This window comes from Amblyomma maculatum, chromosome 8 (assembly GCF_055883805.1).
Source record: "Amblyomma maculatum isolate TAMU_Amacu chromosome 8, ASM5588380v1, whole genome shotgun sequence".
Classification (NCBI taxonomy): Eukaryota; Metazoa; Arthropoda; class Arachnida; order Ixodida; family Ixodidae; genus Amblyomma; species Amblyomma maculatum.
In genome coordinates this window covers 23,937,417-23,956,800 of record NC_139351.1, presented here as the reverse complement: position 1 = coordinate 23,956,800, position 19,384 = coordinate 23,937,417, and positions in this window count along the sequence as shown.

Sequence of the window (19,384 nt, the reverse complement as noted above, 5' to 3'; positions counted from 1 at the left end):
ACTCACAAAACACGACAACAGGTTGTCTGCTTCCTGTAGGTCAACATCATTTACAGATGTTTTCAAAAGTACAAATATGCCCTGACAAAACATAGAAAAGTGATTTAATATACAAGTGGCAATGCCTCTTTTAAACATGGCAGTGAATAGTAAAGTAGCCAACAGAGCCACTCAGTGGCTTTCCAATGTGCCCTGTCACTGAGAGGTCGTGGGAGCCGGCAGAATGAAATGGGGGGCTTCATATTCACAATTATATTGTCCAGTCCATGAATGCACCGCCCAATGTAGTAGGGCTGACCAGTTGCTGTAAGCCATAAATCTAAGAGCTGCTTTGCAACACCTTCAAGAACACAGTGCATTAGATCAGGTGGCATACACCACACAAGGTTGAATCCTTGGAGCTTAACCAGCGGTGACGGCCCTTTCACGCCATGCACTGGCTCACCTCCTCGATGCGCTTCTTTCATATCTTCAAGCAAGCCTTTGTGTGTGCATAATGGGGCCGAATTCCTACTTGGAATGTAGCGGAGGGTCCCTGAAAAAAAAATCATTTCTGAATTTTCTAACAATAAGTTTCTATCATCGCTGTCACCTATAGTAGTGTGCAGTAATCTTAACAGTTTATAAAACAGCTGCAATCAATAATTGTGTATGCCAATGCATTTAAAGTTACACTGTAAACATGCACAATTGGCATAAACTGAAGTTCAGCAAAAGCGAATTATACATTTCCTACTTCTAATTAACAAAAAACAGGGGCAAATATGTAACTTACCTTCTATGACAGTTCCTTCTTCAAGACACCAGGTGCATCCATAATAGCCATTGAACTGCTTCATGTTTAATAAAGCTGCTCTGGCCGGAGAGTCAACACAGCAGCATACTGCGTACACTCTGGACATTATTTTCTGTCCAGCATGCTCCCATGTTATGCTGCCAACACTGTTGAAGGCATCCAGAAACGTTTTCATGAAGAGAACAGCTGGGGGATGCTGCCTCCCAAACCACAAGGCTCCAACAAGAACATCTTGAAAGCGGCTATCAAAAGGGAGTTCATTAATGAACAACTGGATCGGCCATACACTTGATTTGCTAGATTTGAACACAGGGGACCCATCACTGTTTAGTGTCACTGTCAAGTCAGACCATTTCAGACCTAACTGACGCCTGATACTTCTATACATGCGTCCATGAGTAATATCAGCATATACACCATATGTGTAAGACAAAGGCTTTGTCAGACTTTCGAATAGCTGCTGTGCATAGTGAACTATTTTGTCTCGAAGCTGCCTTTTCAAGTCAAACACAAGAAAAAAGCTGCCTCTTCTCGTCAGCTCTTGAGTAGTGTGACTGCTGACTTGACACGCTTCACATGAAAAAGCTTGTGATGTGCCGTTAACAACCTTTTTGCCAAGGTAGGCAAGGCTTGTAGGGCAGAAGAAGTGCATATTCACAGAGTTCGTTCGGTCTTGCCATAATTTGCGGAAAATGTACTTGCTCTTTGGCACAACATCAGTGCCACAAAGAGTGTTCACTAGCACGAGCAAGCCTTCCACCTGTTTCCATGAAAGTCCAGAATGGACTACATAAGCTAGAACGAGGAGCAACGCTTGTGCTTTAGTTAAAGCTTGGTTTGGCAAGCTCTCCCTAGAACATTCTTCTAAGTGACGTTTTACTTCTGCGTCGTCAGCTTCAGCACAATCACCTTCCATGTCTGATGAGCTGTCGTGCTCGTCGGCACAACCTTCTTCATCTCTGTTTGCTTCAGAGTATTCAGAAATGAAGGCATATTCAGCAGCTGCACTTCCAGGTGGAGTGTGGTCAGCAACAGTATGCATGATAGCATCATTTGGGACGGCTGAAAAAGTTTCGTTAACGTTCACTCCGTTGCTAACGTTTTCAGGAATGAAAGCATCTTCAGCTGCTGCACTCTCAGGCGATGTGTGGTCAACAACACTATGGATAGCAGCAGCTTGGGCAGCTGGACAGCTGTCGATAACATTCACAGCATCGCTAGAAGTCCCAGAGGAGGCTTGGTCAGCAGCACTAGTAGCAGGGAGAACATATTCAGTGCTTGACGCGCTCGTAGGCTCAGTTTCGTTTCTCGATATGCCCGCAGCAACATCCGCTTCACCACACTGCTGATCTATCTTCCGACGCTGGTTATAGGCTGTCTGTTTTGGGACCCGGCACGTTTCACCGGGCTCCAGATAGCGCCGGTACCGCTTTGAACGCGGCGTGTTCATGGCCGAAATTAGGGGGAAAAAAAAGCACGTGCAAGACGTTAGACGCACGCCTCTTCTTCACGCATTCAGTTCGAAACACATGTACGAGAGCAAAATGCCGTCACCCTCAAGATCAACACAATAACATCGAATTCACCTGAGGAACGTTCAATGACTCCAATGCAACGGACCAGCGGATGGCGGGAATTGGATCGCTTCAAAGTTCCAAGAGTTCCGCCGACAAGGAGGCAGATATGTGAAGGAATGCGACGCAGCGTCCCAAGCGAAGAAGGAGGCACCCGTGAAGGGGAGCGAAGGGACCGAGGCCGCCAAATCGCGGTAAAAAGCGATAGGAAGGTCACTCGCCGAGAGATCCGTAGGCACGGTCAGATCGAAAATACCGAAGGAGATGTTCCGCGTAGTGCTGCGACCGCACGGCGGCGCCGATCAGCTGACAAGGAAAGCGAGACCGAAGCTGCGCCAGGTCCTGGTTACGGCTGCAGGCCTCAACCTGAACGGGGAAGACAGATTCATCGCCAACCCGAAGAATCAGTCCCTACTAATTATGACCCCGGAGCTCGGCAGGGCAAAGCGGTACGAGCAAATTACGACCATAAAAATCGGGCCAGTTGAGATAGACGCAACTGCTCACGCGGCCATGCCGGAGGGCGGCAAGGGCGTCATATACGACGTTCCGCTGGACGTCACGGAGGAGGAAATTCGGCAGGGACTCAGAGATAACCCTGGCTACATTGGAGCGAGGAGGCTCGGGAAAAAGTCTAAAACCGTGCTCATCATTTTCGAAGACCAAGAAGTCCCGCGAGAGGTGTGGTTCAACGGATTGCTATACCGGTGCAACCTCTACAAAAAGAAATTCGATGTGTGCTACGCATGCGGCAACCTAGGACATCGGTCGGACGTCTGCCCGGACCCCACCAGCCCTCGATGCCGAGGGTGCAGAATGCTTAATCCACCGGAGGGGCACGAACAAAATTGCGAGCCGCAATGCCTACTGTGCGGCGGCTGCCACCCCCTGGGGCACAACCGCTGCAGAAGCATGTACCGGACCCCGCACATTCCCAAAGTCCGACAAGCAGAGAAAGAAGCCACCCAGGCTCAAAACAAGCAGCAAGAGCCAACGAAAACCCGGGGCAGATCGAGAGGAAGAGGCGACGCCGCGGGCACAACGGGCCGTGAGAGAGACTTCAGCGCATCCGTCACCAGAGATGAGCCCAGATCCAAGAGCAACAGGGGGCCGCCACAACCACCGCCATCCAAGGACGACAAGAACCACTGGCCGAAGCCCGGGGAGACGCCGGCCGGACAAGCAAAGACGAATGAAGAAGTTAACGCAGGCGGTAAGTCGGTCAGCTTCGCTAGCGGGGCCTCCAAAGAAAAAAACTTGGAGCTTTCGGAATTACAACAGACTCAAGCCGAGCATAGCAAAGAAATCAGAATCATTAAAGAAGACATCAAACAGATTAAAGAAACCCTCAAATCCCTAGTCGAGGTAATTAAAGAGTTAAAAGAGGCAAAAGCTACACCTGCACCGGCACCTCCGATGCTCAGGCCGCCCGTCATACGGGGCCCCGGTGGGGCAAGCGAGAGCAATTGTGGCAGGGACAGTGACGACTCAGATGAAATGAATATCGATCAGGCTAGACCCGCGAAACGTAAATCAGACGACACTAGTGTAATTGGACAAGCCAGAAAGCACGTGGCTTTTAGAAAATTAGTCAAGGATGAAATCATAGACTTCGAATTGAACCTGAATAAGAAACTTGAGGCGAGATTTGGAGTGCTAGAAAAGATGCTTCAAGCCCTTTGCAACGCATCGTGTATACAATATCAAAATCATAATGGATCCCAAAACGTCTAAAATTTGGCAATGGAATTGCCGGTCGTTGTCAATGAAGCGATGGCTCTTGCAACAGTACGTAGCTAGCCAGAACACACAGCCTTTGGCAATGGCTCTGCAGGAAACGCGAGGTGTATGGAAGCTTTCGGGGTACAAAAGCTACGATAGCGGGAAGGGAAGTAAAACACAGGTCGTGACGTACGTCAAAAACAACGTCGCCGTCGTCCAGCACGAAGTAGGTAACAGGGAGACCGAAACGGTCTTTGTGGAAATCCTGACCGGTAAAAAGAACAGAGGCAGCATATTTCTACTCAATGTGTACAGCTCCCCGAAGTGCACGAAGGCGAGGTTTGGCCCGATATTTAAGAGAGCGATTAGCCTGGCAGCTAAGAACCCACTAATAATAGCCGGCGATTTTAATGCCAGACATCGAGAATGGGGTTACACGACCAGCAGCCCGAAGGGTCAAACGCTGTTGGAAGATATCACTGAGTCAAACCTCTACATCGCTAACGACATTAGATGCCCGACGAGGGTGGGCAACAGTGTGTCAGCGGACACAAACCCGGACTTGACTCTCTGCCATAGAACTGGCATAGTCAAATGGACGAACAAGCATCAGGATCTAGGTAGCGACCCCTACGTGCTAGAGGTAGAACTAAGTAGGAAAGTGAGCGTTAAGCGCGCTGTGTGTCGGACGGAAACCCAAGTGGATTGGGATAAATTCAGACAGATCAGAGAACGGGAAGAAATTGGAGATATAGAGTGCATTCAAAATTGGGCCGCCCAATTAATTACCCATGTCAACGAGGCCACCGAAGAAATTAAAGGCGAAGCTCTGCCTGAGGCGATGGATAGCAGGCTATTCGGCATGTTCAAAAAGAAAGAAGAGCTAACGAAGAAGCTCAAAAAGCAAAAGTGGAACCGCAATCTCAGGAGAGAGATAGCTAGACACAACGCCGAAATAGAAAAATACGCCCGGAAACTCGAGTCGCAACGTTGGGATAACAAATGCGACGAGATGGAGGGCACCATGAATGGGGCCAAGACGTGGCAACTGCTCTGGTTCCTGATAGACCCGACTAAGTCCAAAACGGTCGCCAATATAGAACAGGTCAAGGCGAGGTATAACTTTAAGGGTACGGACAAACAGCTCATTGACAAGCTCAAGTCCATGTACGTAGCTCCCCCCGCCACAGCGCATTACAGAGATTACAACGGACCGGCGAACAGCGAGCTTGACGCGTCCATAACAGTGGCAGAAGTCAGAGCGGAGCTGCATGGCCTAAAAAGACGCTCGGCCCCCGGGCCGGACCTCGTTAATAACAAGATGCTCGCAAATCTGGACGACGAATCGATCAATGCCCTAACCAAATATTTAAATCAGGTGTGGGAGAGTGGTCAAGTACTCCAAGAGTGGAAGAGGGCTAAGATCACCCTAATCCACAAGCAGGGAAAACCACCGGGCTTGGAGAATCTCCGCCCAATATCACTAACATCCTGCGTAGGCAAACTACTTGAGAAAGTTATTCAGAGGAGGCTAACCAAATACACCGAAGAGAATGATGCGTGGCCGGGCTGAATTGGTCGGATTCAGGCCCGGCCTTTGTACGCAAGATACCATGCTCAGACTACATAACGATGTTGTCAGAGACTTCAGGAAAAAAAATACGAAAGCTATTCTAGGCTTAGACCTTAAGAAAGCTTTTGACAACGTCAGTCACGACGCCATTCTCGACGGGCTCGCTGAGCTTAGAGTAGGCGAAAGAACCTACAACTACATTAGATCATTCCTGCGAGACAGGACGGCGATCATCAGCTTCCAGGGCTTATGTTCGGATGAGTTCCCGCTGGGTAACAGAGGCACTCCGCAGGGGGCTGTGCTCTCACCTTTCCTTTTTAACATCGTAATGAGGAAGCTCCCCAGTAAGCTTGGCCATCTCGATGACTTAAAACTAAGCATCTACGCGGACGATGTGACCGTCTGGATGTGCGAAGGGAACGACTCGTACATCACATGCAGGCTCCAAGAGGCAGCAAATATAATCAGCTATCACGCAGAGGACGTAGGTCGATGCTGTTCGCCAGAAAAATCGGAGCTCCTGGTAATGACCAGCAGTAGTGGGAAGATAACTCCAGATATCAAAATTAAAGTCAACGGAAACGAAGTCCGGAAAGTAGATGAAATTAGAATATTAGGTATGATTATCAACCGCAGGGGTAGTAACAAAAGCCTGATTAAGAAATTAAAAGATCAGGCGGAGCTCGTAGTCAGAGTATTTAAGAAGACGTCCAACAGAAGGAGTGGTTTCACGGAGGCTAGTAGACTCAGACTCGTACAAGCTTTTGTCACGAGCAGAATGTGCTACGCGACTCCATTCCTAAATATCAACAAGACCGAAGAACACAAATTAAACACCATAATTAGGAGATGCACGAAGTGCGCTCTAGGACTCCCCATAACTACTTCTAACGACATTCTAGAGAAAATGGGGTTGCATAATGAGTGGAAAGAGCTGGCTGCGGCGGTCAGGCTGTCCCAGAGAGAGCGACTCGCAGGAACGGCGGCGGGTAGGCAAATCCTCGATTGGGTAAACCTACTAGCGCCCGGGGAAGGCGAAAGTGTCAGAGAAAGCATAGATCGAGCAATCAGAAAGCATCTATACGTCTCGCCCATACCGAAGAACATGCACCCCGTACACGACGAGGGGAGGAGGAAAAGCAGAGCTAAGCACCTCGCTAACAAATTGGACAAACTCCCGCCGGGATCGGTCGCCTACACCGATGCAGCGATCGGGAAAGAAGGCGACGTAACCTCGGTCGCCCTATTGGACACTGGGATCGCCATAGGAATAGAAAGAAATCGAGATATACCGCCGATAGAGGCGGAGGAGATTGCAATAGCCATTGCCATTGCACGACCAGGCGTGAAACACGTCATCAGCGATAGCAAAGCGGCGGTTAGAAATTTTAGCAAGGGTAGAGTCAGCAATCGTGCTGCAAAACTTCTGAACGAGTCGTCTCTCGCCGAAAGCGTGACCATAATCTGGACCCCAGCACACGCCGGTCTCGCCGGCAACGAGGCTGCCCACATGCTCGCCCGCTCCTCGCTACCTCGGGGTGCTGCGGACGCCTCCACAACATCTAAAACCAAAGAATGTATAGGTACCTTTAGGGATGTAACCGACAACTTGAAGAAAGACCGGAGGATATATCCGCCACCGGTTAGATCCCTGAGTAAAAAGGAATCGTACGACTGGAGAAGACTCCAAGCTCGAAATTTCTTTTCGCCCCTGTGAAGGAGTTGGACGGGTGCCAGAGGGCGGAAGAAGGACGGTGCAGAAACCGAAATTTGTAAATTTTGCGGCCACGTGGCAACATTAGATCATATAATAATGGAGATGCGTTCGTGCCCCAGGGCGCAATGCGATTAAAACTAGCGATGAATGGGAGACCACGCTAAGAAGCTCCGACGAAAAAACACAGCGATTCGCCGTCCGCCTGGCGGCCGAGGCTGAAGACCTCTTCTCCTAGACGAGGCCGGGTGTCCTCTGGCCGCGGTGTGACAGACTGCCTCCCCGGAAGCCTGCGTGCGGACTCGTAGGTGGCTGCTGCACCATATTCGGCGGAAATAAATGTTCTTCTATAGTGCCTAGTTCTTCCTCCTCCTCCTCTACAGTTGCATGTAGGTTAAACCTATAGCAACTGAGTGCGCATGCGTAGAGCGCTAAGAGGCGCATTACCGCATTACATAACGCTAATGTTGGACGTATATTGCGAAGGTAGTTACAAATAGTTAACAATGATTCGCTTGATTCAGAGCTATTTTCGGCACCAATTCTGAAAAAGTGCCACCGGTGCCGGTCAGGTGTCGGCGAGGGGCAGTTCCAGTTTTTGTGCTCCTGTCAGCAGCGCCACACATCACTGGTGCGACATATTTCAATCGAGCCTTGTCGTCTGCTCGCCAGTTCCCGTGCGCAGCGAGCTGTAAGTTCTCGTGATGCGTCTATTTTCGTGCCTTGTGAGGTCATGGACGACAACATCGTAAAAGTCACTTTTTAAGGGCGCCCGTACAACTGAAGCGCCGCGCCGCAAAAGAAGGGATGAAGGTGGGAGTGAAAGTGGAAAGAGAGAAATGGGAGCCGTAGTGGATGGCTGCGGGGTAATTTCGACCACCTGGGTGCCCAACTTTTCTGCACCTCCAGCCGCGGTTCTTTGCACCAAAGCAGCACCACGAATGCACCAAAAGGTCCGTTCGTTTCACCTACACTGCCTACACTAGTTTTCTTCGTGGAGCACTTCGCCATTCGTTTCACCAGTGTAGCTAGCGCCCTCTACATGACGCCGTTCTTTTCATACAAGTGTAGATGTCGTGTAGTCCTAGTTGAGAAAAATTCTACTCTCTCTCGACTGACGGTGCTGAATGCGTGCAGCCAGTGCTGCTGCAGACGACAGCTCTAGACGCGCGCGACTTCGCCCTTCAGTATGGCGGCAAACGACGGCAGCGTGTTTGGCGTTGTCAACGGCGTGGATACGCTATTAACACCGATCGTTGGACAAGACGGCCAACAACTGAGGTCAGAGCACGGCTACATGTTCACCACACCAGGTAAGGCTTCACTCGGTCAACAAAAAGAGAAACACGTGCATGTGTTTCTTCATGCGCCGACGCTGTGCTTGCATGGTACTTGTTTTGTTTTTTTCTTATTTTACTCGTCTAGTTTGCTTCTAGCTTTGTTTTCTATCGTTCCTCGTAAATGAGCTTGGTACTAACCAAGCTCGTAGTTGGCTTTATCCGGTCATGTGTACGTCGCCTCCCCTTCGACCTTTTGACAGGTTTTATTCAAAGCTATGACCCAGATAACTATATTTAACATTGGCACTCAAAACATCAATATTTATACTCTCGCACAGACGGCTCAATCGTATCGGCGGTGTTGAGCGACGCCAGTAGCCAGGCTCCGGCTGATCGCCGAACATCCACGCCGCCGCAGAGCAACGCGCCTCTAAGCAGCTCTCCTGAGCCTGAACGATGGCACAGGACTAAGACGCTCTTTCTTATCGAGCGCTATCCACAGATGAAAGCACTCGTGGGAAAAAAGGGTGGCTTCCGGTAAGTTTATTATTAACGTTTTTTCTTTTTTTTGAAGTGACAGTACCGTGGTAAAATAGCGTACTGTACTTGCATCCAAGGCATATTAATTTCAGAACTGTTTGATCTGGTAGCTGATACACTGCATATGCTTTTTTTTTACGTTTCGTTTCTTGCAGCACAAAAAAAAAATGTTGTGGCAAGCACTGTCGGACTCCATAAACGAGGAGTTTGGCTGCGACATGAGCCCTCTCCAGGTAGAAAATAAATGGAAAACCCTGGAGAGGGCATACAAAAGGACCAAGGAAAAGAATTCCTCGTCCGGCCACTCGCGCGTTACGTTCGAGTTTGAAGAGTAAGTGCAGATCACTGCTGTAATGGTTAATTACAAAAATATCAATTGTTATTTCGCCCATTTCAGAGAACTCGCTAGTGTTTTGGAGAAGGAGCACCACATTACGCCTACCATTTTATTAGCACCTGGTAGAGTGATGGAGCCGAGAAACTGCAGGTGAGGTCACAGTAGTTGTACAGCTCGCATCTTACAAAGTAAGGCTCAAAATGTTTCCATGTTCTAGCGCACCGTCGGAAACAAGCACTGACGAACAGCCCACAAGCCAGGGTGATTCGAACGGAGGGTCACCACTCCAGGATCCGCCCAGCCCACCGCATGTGTCGGAGGAAGGCCCATCACTGCAGCGAGGACAAAAACGCATAAAAAGAAAAACTACCGTTGAAACCCTCCTGCAACAACTTGCGGAAGCAAGGAAGGAGAGGGCCGAAAGGGCAGAAAAAAAATTGGCCCTTTTAGAGCGCCTCGTTGCCGCCGTGGAGGGGCAGGCTTCCAAAAGCAGTGAATAAACCATTTTTCTTATAAATGTTTATTGTTTGTGCTGTAGTCAGAAACTGCTAAAAACTGCACGCTAGTTCGCAAGAGGCAAACATTTAGCTCAGCACTGCGTTTGAGCGATATCATTTCGCATGCTTTCGCAGTTCTTCTTCTTCTTCTTCTTCCTTGATATTTGGCACATACCCACGAAGGGGGATTGGCCAGGGTTCAGTGTGGACTGCCAAATGTCCTACACAAACTGAATTAGTGTAATAAAGTAATTGACAACTAAACAAAAACAAAAGGTTTAAGATCACAAAAGTTATTGAATGAAAAAATATGATGCAAAAATTTGTAGTTTTGTAAATTTGGAATGCAATTAGCAGGGGAATCTGTCCGTAGCTGTTATGTAGTTATGTAAGTACTGACAAATTTGAGGCAACGCAAATCCTTTCGCACTCGCACCGAAGGAGAGTAGAAGCGGGACCGATAACGTAAATCCCAAGCGTGCAATTGGAGTTTCTAAATGCACTCTCCTCTGATGTGAAAACCTTCGGCAAGCGAGAAGGAAGTGATCGATATTTTCAATTTCACCGCAAGCCTCACAAAGGTTTGTGGGGATGATCCCGCATCTACATAAATAAAGATTTAAGCGAGGAATCCTGCATCTCAGAAGAGTCATCGTAACCTCACACTGCCGTGATTTACATGCTCGAACTTTCCATGAGTATGAGATGCTGGTATTCGGCTGTAGATAGCAAAGAATCATTGCATGTAGCGGCTAGGTATTGATATCGCTGGAAACGGGACATTCCAAAAATGGTGATATTAGGAATGGTACAACAAACAGATGCATCAAGAGCTGATTTAGCCAGGAAATCTGCCGTTTCGTTATGAAAAATACCGCTGTGTCCGGGGACCCAGATGAAGCGTATTTCTTTCACCCACCCAGGTATGAAATAGTTTAGTGAGCGGCTCAACTGAGCATCCCGTGCTGACTCCAGTGGCAACAAAACAGAAAGAGAGTCTGATACAAAAATTATTTTTGATTGACTGCAGGGAACTTTTAGTAGCGCTAGCCCAATTGCCATAAACTCTGCTATAAATATCGGTGTGTAATCCGGGACACGCACCGAAAAACTCCAGGAAAGAGACTCCGAAAAAATTCCAATCGCAGCTTTCTGCGCAATCACAGACGCATCAGTGGCAATTACAGCGTGATCAGGGAACCTTTCAAGGTGTTCACATAGGAGACTGGATATTAAATTTGAGGGCAAGTGCTTCACATTAGATGGAAATATAGAGTCATAATTTATATCCACAAAGGACGTTGAGCAACCAATAGGACATATAGAAGCAAGGTCCACACCAATGTTTGTTAAAATGCTCTGCGTATAAACAACCTGGGGCTTGCAGACCCTTGGCCACTGGTGAGTGAGAAAGAGGGCGGGGTTTGACACAAAAATAGGTATAGCCACACCGGGAGTAGTCTCAAATGATCGCAAGAATGATCTGACAGTTAGAAGGTGGAAACGGGAGTTAAGGTCCGGAATGCGGGCCTCCAAGTACAGAACAGTGGTAGAGACTGACTGTGGGAGCCCTAGGCAGAGGCGCAGCGCCCGTCTTTCTAGAAGCAGCAAAGGATGCAGCTTATATTTTGGACACCCAGAAAAAAGAATGCAGCCGAATTCCAGAATTGGTCTCACATAGGCTTTGTACAAAAGTAGAAGAGTATCTCGACGCATACCAAATTTCCTGTTACTTATCCGTGTCAGTCTACCAAGGGCACGTTCACCTTTCCGAACATTAGACTTGATGTGAAGCCTCCAATCCATAGTAGCATCATACGTAATGCCTAAATACCGCACAGATTCCACTTGAGGTATGACATCTGAGCGGTAGTTTAACGAAACATATAAGGGGGTTACGGTTTTAAAAACTAGCACACTACTTTTGGACACATTTAAAACCAATTTAATTTTGTCAAACCAGACCTCAAGTGCATTTAGGTAAGCCTGTAGTGAACGATATAGGTCATGAATATCTTTTGCCGAGGCGAAGAATGCTATGTCATCTGCATATACATATACAGTGACATCAGGATGAACCGGAATATCGCACATTAATATATTAAATAGGAGTGGGGAGAGCACAGAACCCTGAGGCACCCCTCTTGTCTGTGCATAGGTGTCTGAGGTTAATGTGCCATCAGTGCAAAAAAATTCTCTTCCTTTCAAAAATTCCCTGATCCACGCATAAATGTAGAACTGAGGACGTAATAATGACAACTTGTTTAGTAGAATGGAATGTTCAATGCTGTCATAGGCCTTAGCAATATCGAGCGTCACTAACGCTGATACCTCCTTGTTGTACATTGCAAGGCGAATCCTACTTTCTAAATCTACATGTGCAGACCATATTGAGCATCCATTGCGGAAGCCAATCTGGGAAGAACTCAAAGCATTAACCTCTGAGATATGCTTTGAGAGGCGGCCATGCACAATTCTTTCTATTAATTTTACTAGATTCGAAGTCAAAGCTATCGGCCGAATGTTTTCAACATGAAATCCTTTACCAGAGTCTTTCAAGAGCAATATAATTTTCGCCACTTTCCAGACGTGAGGCAGCCATGCAGATTCTAATGATTCATTAACTAGATCCAGGAGATCCTGAGTGAAATCATTTGCTAAAATTTTGACCATACCTACCGTAACCCCGTCCCAACCTGGAGCCGAGTTTCTCATGGAAGAAATCACGGATAGTAGGTCTGACCTATCAACCTCAACATACTCTGAGCAGGAAATGGGAGCGTGCAAGGGAACTCTGCACTGCTCCTGGAAACGTAATGCTAGTCCTTGCGCAATTTGTTCTAACTCATCCTTTGCCTCCTGTGGGGACAACACTACTGAACTTAATGACTGTGAAAGGTGCGAGTTTCTATTTCGTTCCATGAAACGATACAAAGCCTTCCTGTGCTTAGGGTTTGACAAATAAGTATTTAAATTTTCGTTGTACTCGTCCTTTGCCTGCGCTATGGCTCTTTTGAATGACGCCGAACAAAATTTGTAGTTTATCCAGTTTACTGGGCTCTGGTTATAAGAGAGGCTTTTCCATGCTGCTTTTCTACGGCGGAAGGCTTTCTCACACGGGTCAATCCACCATGGGGATTGCGACTTATTGTTCACTGTAGACCGCACTGTGAACTGGGAACCTACAGTAGCATTCGCAATTGAGGAAAATACCTTTTGTGCTTTGTCGGTCCTACATGAACAAAGGTTTGATTTGAGGGAGGAGCGTAGCGAAGCTGCATATTTGGCGTTGTTTACTAGTTTACGGTCCAAAGTTCTATCTCGTGTTGTGCTCATCATGATGGTAAATGTTATTGGAAAGTGGTCGCTAGACGTACCACTATCTACTGTGGACCATCCTCCTATACCTATCCCACCTGCTGCCAGGGATAAATCGACGACAGATTGTGAATTTCCGCGCATGAAGGTTATAGCCCGAGAATTGCAGCAGCGCACAGCATTTGACGACATCCACGTCCATAACAGCTGTCCACATGCGTCGGAGTAGTTATCCCAAAGAGTATGGTGCGAGTTAAAATCACCTGCAATAACTACCCTATTAGAATTTGTAAGTAATCTGTCAAAATAGTCTGTGCTACGTACACCTGTGGGGCAGTAGACGTTAGCGACTGTGACAGGGCCACAATGCGGCAATGTGATATCTACAGCCAAAATCTCACACTCAGGATTCATTACTGTTTTGCTTATTTTTGCCCGGTGACATAATTTTGACGATATCAAAGTTAATAAATCACCGCCCCTACCGTTTACACGATCGGCGCGGAAAACATGATATTTCTTTAAGGTAAATGACTTTGCGGGGGAGAGCCAAGTTTCTAGCAGAAGCATTATGCCTGGCTTATGTGTTGAAAGGAGAAGATATTAACCTGAAAGTGAAGATACAATAGAGCGACAATTCCACTGCAGAACTTGTACACCTGCCATGATTACTTATCTAAAATTGAGGCCGCAATAGCCTCTTTTAACACATCGGTTTGCTGTGAAACTTTGGAAGGTCCTTTTTTAGTTTTGGTCTGAGAAATGGAGGACTTAGAGGGTGAGCTAGAAGCACGGCGCTTTTGAGTAGGGCATGCCATTTCAACATCATTAGAGCAAACACTTTTGCGAGAAATGCCTACAGGGACACTGTCGATTGGGTGCACTTGAGCCAGCACTAGAGGAGAATCTGCATTTGAACTTTCAGTACAGGTTTGAGATGAAATAGATGCTGGAGTCAGCACAGGTTGAGGTGGGCAAAGTGACTGGCTACCAACAATACTAGACAAAGCTTCAGTAAAGCTGGTAAGCATACGGTCAACCACGACAGAAAGGGCTTTTTCAACAGTTTTCACAATTGCGGTAGACAACGTGGTCTCAAAGTCTGGAGTAGAAGGGCGCACACAGTTGGCATAAGTGTGCCTTTTCCGATCAAGAAGGGCATAAGCATCTGCTCGAGAGCAACGATTCTCTTGTATTAATTCTAGTAACGCTTGCTCCTGAGATCGTTTCTCACAACTGGGGTCATCAGCCGAGTGCTCGTTACTGCACAGACAACAGCTAGGTCTTGCAGCGGTACAGCTATTAGAAGAGTGTCCTTCCCCACACACCCTGCATCTTGTCGCAGACTTACACGCTCGTCCACTGTGTCCAAATCGCCAACAGTTGGTACATTGAAGGGGGCGAGGACGTAGCGGGTCAATGCGATAAATAATTGGCCAAATTTTTAACTCAGATGGACACATGAGACCGGCAAAGGTTGTTATAACTGACTCTGTAGCAACACGCACCCCGGCCACTATGCGAGAGCAGCGATACACTGAAAGAACACCAGCTCCTGCGTCCTGAAATTCCTCCAAAATTTCTTGAGCAGTAGATGCAGGATCCACTCCACGCACAATACCCTTAGTGCAAGCCAGCTGTTCAGGAATAAAAGCTTTTACAGGAATCGATGTAAAAGAACTGCAGCGTAGCAGATCTGACACACAATTAATGTTTGCAGATTTGCAAACTATACCTCTTCTCCCGAAAGGTCGCACCTCAGAGATATCAAGGTAGTGATCCGTCAGACTTTTGAGTTGCTGCTGAATAGCTTTCGGATTTTTCATTTTCAGCATTCCATCGCCTATCGGTATGAGTGCGACAGGAATCACATCGACTCCATTTTTTGCAAATGATTCCAGAGGCAAGTTTTCATTCGGCAGGCTGGCGAACCAATCTGCCGAGCCCCCTCCCGGGGAGGTGAAAGACATGCCTGTGCGCAAGGTAATGACACCTTTACATTACCAAATCCTATAAAGCTAGCCTGAACCCTGATCAAAACCCCCTTGAACGTGGAAAGGCCTCACCACGAAGAAGCTCAGGCACCGAACACCTTGAGGACTCCCAGGACAGGCAGATCAGAAATCGACGCAGCTACAGCGGCGAAGAGCGCTAGGCTTCGGAGCGATGTTGCCGGGGCTAGATGCTCTAGGTCTTCGAAGAAGTCGCTCTCTTCGTTGCACATGTTGTGCAGCACACATGCCGCCATTACGATCAGGCAGCATTGCTTAATGCTTGCGGCATCCACAAGGTACAACCTTCTAAAGCGTTGCTTAAGCAGTCCAAATGAATTTTCGATCGCGACCCTCTGTTGCGAGTGCACCTTATTGAACTTCTTCTTCCACGAAGGAAAGCTTCGCCCATTGTCCCGGTACGGTGTCAAAAGCCAAGGTAGTAGCGGATATGCCGAGTCGCCAAGCAAGTATCCATTGCTGCATTTCTGAGAACAATCTTCAAAAAGAGGACTTTCCCGAAGTACTCTTAAGTCATGAGCCGACCCAGGAAACCCAATAAACACATCAATAAACCTATTGCGATCGTCGCACACGCCCTGCAGTAATATCGGTTGTAGTACGACTGCGGCGACTGGGCCTGTTGATCTCAACATGGCAGCCGTCCACGCAGCCGATTGTGTTGCGTGGTCCCTTTTTTCGCTAAGAAGGCAGCCTTGATGCGCTCCTGCCGACGCTGGTCGGGCCAGGCGATTACAGATGCACTAATGCTGTTCAAAAAGTTCAGCACTCTATCAACGCAAGCACTCACCGACGAGACTGACACGTCGAATCGGTCAGCCAACGAATACATACTATTCTGGTGCCCGAGGTAGCTCAGAGCGATAAGACAAGTCTTTTCAGCAGTCACTTGAGTACGACCTCCAGTAGGGCATGGAAAAAACTGCGACGCTTCGAAAGAACTTGCAAGAGTTTCAAGGGTGCTACGTGACAGGCGAAACAAACGTTTGAATTCGAAGTCATAATATCGCCCTACGACTTCTTCGCAGTAACGAGGCATGCGGTTTCGCTTCAGTCTCTCCAGCTCCGTCACTGCCACTGCAATAAGTTCCTCAAGTTCCTCTTCGCCACTGCTGTCCGAGTCTACAAGCTCCATAGCTGTTTGTAGAACCGTTGGCAGCAGGTCGCGGTCCATTTTCTTTTCCTTCGCAGCGCAGAGAACACACAGAGAACAATGACAGACCTGACAAACACGCGCGCGCGTCGCAAACGAACCAGAAGGCTTGCACTTTTGCACTTTCGCATTCGTTTCTATTTGGCGCTAATGTCGCGCTACGCCTGCACGTCTCAACAGGCGCTGCATGAGTGTAGCACTTGCACGGCACTTGCTGTGCACTGCATGATCAAAATCAATCGCGGACGGTGCATGGTGCAGGGAACGCTGTGAATTAAGAGCTTTGGTGCAGCGCACCCTGAACTGGTTCCGGTGGTGAGAACCACGGCTGAATCGAATGCAGCTGCAGTTATCTGAATGCCACTAATGAAGAGCACTCGAATGTGAAGCCGCTCGACATGCTGCTGTTGCAACTGTAAAAAAGGAAAGAAATTCACGGACATGCATGCCGACTGGCTGACCGTTCTTAATAAAATAGTTGGTTCGCAGGAAGGAAAAGGCGCAGTAACTGTCACACTTGCTCTGTGGACACCCGAACCACGCCGTAAGGGAAAGGAGGAAGGTGGGAATGAAAGAGGAAAGAAAGATGAGCCATAGTGGAGGGCTGTGAAGTAATTTAGACCACCTGGGGATCAACGTGCACTCACATCGCACAGCACACGGACGCCACTTCGTTTCGCCTCCATCGAAACGCAGCCGCCGCGGTCGGGTTCGAACCCGGGAACTCCGGCAGAGTAGTCGGGCGTTTTACCACTGCACCACCTCTTTTTTTTTTCTTTACTGCCTAATTTATTATCAGATTTTACACATATAGAACATCACACAGACACTCACACACATACACACAGAGTGAATATTACGCGACAAATACACAACATGAGTTAAAACCGCGCGATTTGGGCTGCGTGATCCATTACAAATCAGTCATTTGCAGCAACACTTCATTCTCGGAAGCCACTCAAGCACTTCGTCTTGTCTTGAGAACTTCAATAACACGTACTCGCAACGGCTTCGAGAAAATACTGCCGTATTTTTCTCGCACCACCCCGGCGGGGCCTGACCATTCCTCTAAGCAATTTTTAAGTAATGCTTTACTATTCTTTGTCATATAGGTTCCGCATATTTTTTTTTTAAACGACGTTGTTTATTGCCTTAGGGCATAAAGAAATAATTAAAAAGAAGAGTATTCACGTCTAGTTCCGCTTTTTTTTAATAACAGCTAGTGTTTATTGACTCTCTAGGGCATGAAGGATTATGTAAAAAAAAATTAAAAAAGGTATTCTTCCACGTTTCAGCTGCGCAGTCTCCATTTTCCGCTTCGCAGAGTGTCGATTCGGAATTCTTTTCCTATATACTATAATGCACACCCGATGCGATGTCATTTCCAAGAAAAACACAGAGGCTTCGGGAAAGAAGTTTCAGGAAAGCGGGTTCTGCCCATTTCATTAGGACGTACGGCACGTGCCAGCAGACGACACACACACTAGGACCTAGTCTGCTTGAGTCGACATTTTGCGCTATCCTCGCCAGTGCCGGGCTAATCGATCGGTAAATGTATTTCGACGACGCACGATAGTGAGGACGCCGATGTACAGGGTTTTCCGCATTTTTCGGTCTGGTTGTAAAATATCCTACTGCGGGAACTACTGGACTATTTGGTCAAACGCTGACCACAGGTAACCTTATTACTAGTCTAGCTAGGTTTCTCGATAAGTTACTAAACGTGTGAATTACGTGCATTTTTCGGCATCAACGGACGTGCTCCCTTCAAAAAACGAACAAACGAAGCAGCCAAGTTTACAGGCTGCGCCATCTGGCGATCTTCGATACAATGAATATTGCCAAAAACAACGGCGTTAAAACAAACGAGGGCCGATATCGCAGTTCGCCAGATGGGGCAGACTGTCGAATCGGCTGCTTCGATCGCTTGTTTTGTCGAAAATTTCTGCCGCGCAGCTGACTGAATACTTTCACCACTTCCGCAAAATTCAGGCAAGTTGAAGTAATAAATTGGTCATCAAAAAGGTAGCCCATCAATAAACTGCCTTGCATCATGGCCGGCATTTAAGTGCGATTAGTCGGGTCGTAATTTGCGCAGGAGCATGTTTTCCAATACCGAACACTGTGCTTCGGTTGTGCCGACGATGTTTGTTCTACTGACCACATGCAAATGGGCGTTTTCTGCTTCAAACTGTCGCATATATCCGAATGGGCTTTATTGTGCCATATAGGCGTTGTACAGTGCAGTAGAACTGCTCTTCAATCCGAGTTCTTTTAACCACCGAGATATATGCTCCAAATGACACGAAACGTTTGCGCGCTACTCTGAACGCAAGCGTGTCTGTTATACTGCGCAGTCTAGCTGACCTGAAAATTATCACAATTAAAATCGATAATCCATCGTATACGGCATGATCACGTATTGGTAATCTCAGCGATGCTTATTACCTTCGGAACATGCAGTTTTCCAAGCGGAAGAAATGTTTTTCGAAACTTTAAATAAAATTTAGAAATGCGCAATTTTTGTCGTTTCTTGAAATATTATATAGGTACGTACGACAACTTATATTATTTCTCTCAGGATTTTGGAATATCCACTTTGCTTCCGTCGACGTTTGTTATCTAAAACTAATGTACAGCTTATGAAAACGCGTATATCGATTTAAGAAAATGTTAAACACGTTAATTTTGAGCCATATAAGGAGCAGTTAATTTCACCCTGTATTTAAACAAGTTAATATACACAAAATAACGGTTCAGCAGAACTGTTTATTGTCTTTCATTCCTGAATTTTTCATTGACGCAACTTTTTTCCAAAGGGAAAAAATAAATCTTGAAGTTGGGGTCACAATTCCCGCATGTTGCGTC